General features: G+C 55.6%; 1 pseudogene; it reads left to right on the top strand.

Annotated features, from left to right (window-relative positions):
• Nucleotides 1–355: 355 nt before the first annotated feature.
• LOC101724290 (forkhead box protein M1 pseudogene) lies at nucleotides 356–2,610 on the top strand (annotated as a pseudogene).
• The last annotated feature ends 219 nt before the right edge of the window (nucleotides 2,611–2,829 follow it).

The following is a 2,829-nucleotide window of genomic DNA, read 5'->3' as shown; positions in this document are numbered from 1 at the left end:
ATTCACTTGTTTAATCAAGAAAAGATGCTGGAGGCACCAAGTGCCAAGTGCCCCGTGCTGTATTCTTCCCTCAGGGCACAGTGATGAGCAAGAGGGGCCCAGGCCCTGCCCAGAGGGGACTTCTGATTTAGTGGGAAAGACCAGCTGGCCACAAAAACTTTACAATAAAAGTTAAAAGAATCGGGCCCGCCCGGGCCCACTCCCCACCAGGTACCCGGGCACCCGGGCTCCCGTCCCACCTGCTCTCCGGGGCCCAGCTGGTTCAAGAGCACTGTGTTGGGCCCTGGGCGGCATTGCTGAGGTCTGAGGGTCCATACTTGTGATTCTCAATGGACAGTGAAAGCACAGACTCGGAATGAAAACCAGCCCTCATCGGCCACTGATTTTCAAAAGAAGGAGGCTGCCCCTTCCTGTTCAAAATGCTCCAGTTGAAACATCTGAAGAGGATTCTAAGAAACCCCCTGCCCAGAGGAGCCTAGTCAAGCCCCAGCCTCCAAGGAGGTGGCAGAATCCAGCTCTTGCAAGTTTCCAGCTGGGATCAAGATTATTAATCACCCTACCATGCCCAACACACAAGTGGTGGCCATCCCTAACAATGCTGATATCCAGAGCATCATCACAGTACTGACTGCCAAAGGAAAAGAGAGTGGCAGCAGTGGGCCTAACAAATTCATCCTCATCAGCTGTGGGGGAGCCCCAGCTTGCTCTCCAGGACCACAGCCACAAGCCCAAAACAGCAATGATTCCAAGAGTACAGAATTGCTCACTGAGAAGTTGGGACCAAAGCCTGCAGCTAAGGATGTGAATGTTCCTAGGCCACCTGGAGCTCCTGCAGGGCACCGGCGGGAGAGCTATGCCGGCGGTGAGGCAGCAGGCTGCATTCTGGACAGCAGCCTGAGCAACATTCAGTGGCTTGGGAAGATGAGTCCTGAAGGACTGAGCTCCTGGAGCATCAAGCAGGAGGTGGAGGAGAAGGAGAACTGTTACCTGGAGCAGAGTCAAGTCAAGACCCCTCAGGTGGAGGAGCCCTTGGGAGCATCAACAGCCTGGCAGGACTCTGTGTCTGAGAGGCCGCCCTTACTCTTACATGGCCATGATACAGTTCGCCATCAACAGCACCGAGAAGAAGCACATGACACTGAAGGACATCTACACTTGGATCGAGGATCACTTCCCCTATTTTAAGCACATTGCCAAGCCAGGCTGGAAGAATTCCATTCGCCACAACCTTTCCCTCCATGACATGTTTGTTCGGGAGACATCTGCCAATGGCAAGGTCTCCTTTTGGACCATTCACCCCAGTGCAAACAGATTCCTGACTTTGGATCAGATGTTTAAGCAGCAGAAGCGGCCCAATGCTGAGCTCCGCCGGAATGCAATCATCAAAACTGAACTCCCACTGGGTGCATGGCGGAAGATGAAGCCACTGCTGCCAAGGGTCAACTTGTACCTGGTGCCCATCCGGTTCCCAGTGAACCAGTCCCTGGTGTTGCAGCCCACAGTGAAGGTGCCATTGCCCCTGGCGGCTTCTCTCATGAGCTCAGAGCTAGCCTGCCACAGCAAGCGAGTCCATACCGCCCCCAAGGTGCTGCTGGCTGACGAGGCCATAGCCCTGCTACCTACTGCTGGACCAGTGAAGGGGGAGAGATCTCTGCTTGGAGCAGGGCTGTTACCTTTGCTTCTGGTTCAGTCTATCAAGGAGGAAGAAACCCAGCCTGGGGAGGACAAGCTCCCCTTAGGGAGACCCTTCAAAGTGGAGAGCCCTCCCTTGGAGAAGTGGCCCGCTCTGTGCTCATCTTTCAAAGAAGAGTCATCTCACTCCTAGGAGGCTTCATCCTGCTCTCTCACCCCGAGACCCAAGAAGTCCTACAGTGAGCTCAAGTCCCCGGCATAGCCTGTCTCAGAAATGCTCGTGATTAAATGAAGAGAGAGAAGGGAGATGAGCCGGTCTCAAAGGAAACAGCACCTGTTGCCTCCCTGTGTGGATGAGCCCGAGCTTGCCTTCTCGGAGGGCTCCAGCACCTCTGGACAAGCTGTGGAGCACCCTGTCTGCCTCCTGGTGGAGTCTGCAGAGCCAGCCCCTTCGCTTGCTCTCCCCAGGAGGAGGGAGGACCTTTCAAGACACCCATTAAGGAGATGCTGCCCATCTCCTCCACCCCAAGTAAATCTCTCCTCCCCAAAACCCCTGAATCCTGGAGGCTCACACCTGCCAAAGTGAGGAGGCTGGATTTCAGCCCGGTACAAACACCACAGGGTACCTTGGGCCCCTTGCCTGACTCCCTAGGGCTAATGGATGTGAGCACCACACCACTGCAAAGCATTCCCCTCTTTGACTCACCCCGAGAGCTCCTCAATTCAGAACCCTTAGACCTTGCCGCTGATCCCTTTAGCAGCTCTTGCCCCTCAGATCTGGAAGTCCCCAAGCTGGGATCCCCAGAGCCACAGGTCCCCAGCCTTTCAGCAAACCATTCTCTGACAGAAGGCCTGATTCTAGACACAATGAATGACAGCCTGAGTAAGATCCTGTTGGACATCAGCTTCCCTGGCCTGGAGGAGGACCCCCTGGGCCCTGACACCAACTGGTCTCAGTTCATTCCTGAGCTACAGTAGGGGCTGGGCCTGGACCCTACACTCAAGCTCTCCACCATCCCAGGCAGTCGTGTGGCTGGGCAGCCCCAGGCTCGGCGCATGCCACACCCTCTGAGGACTGCAGGCCAGAACTCCACCACCTGGTGATGCAAAGGCAGCAGTCACACCCTAGCCACTGCTGGGACCTCTGCAAGAGTAGGATGTGCACCTGGTCTCTGGAGAGAGATTCCTCTGCTTTCC

This window comes from Heterocephalus glaber, unplaced genomic scaffold (genome assembly GCF_053883595.1).
Source record: "Heterocephalus glaber isolate CG9 unplaced genomic scaffold, H.glaber_assembly_v1.0 deba00001497, whole genome shotgun sequence".
NCBI classification, from domain to species: Eukaryota; Metazoa; Chordata; class Mammalia; order Rodentia; family Bathyergidae; genus Heterocephalus; species Heterocephalus glaber.
Note: the sequence above shows the minus strand (reverse complement) of the source record. Positions and strands in the feature narration are given on the sequence as shown.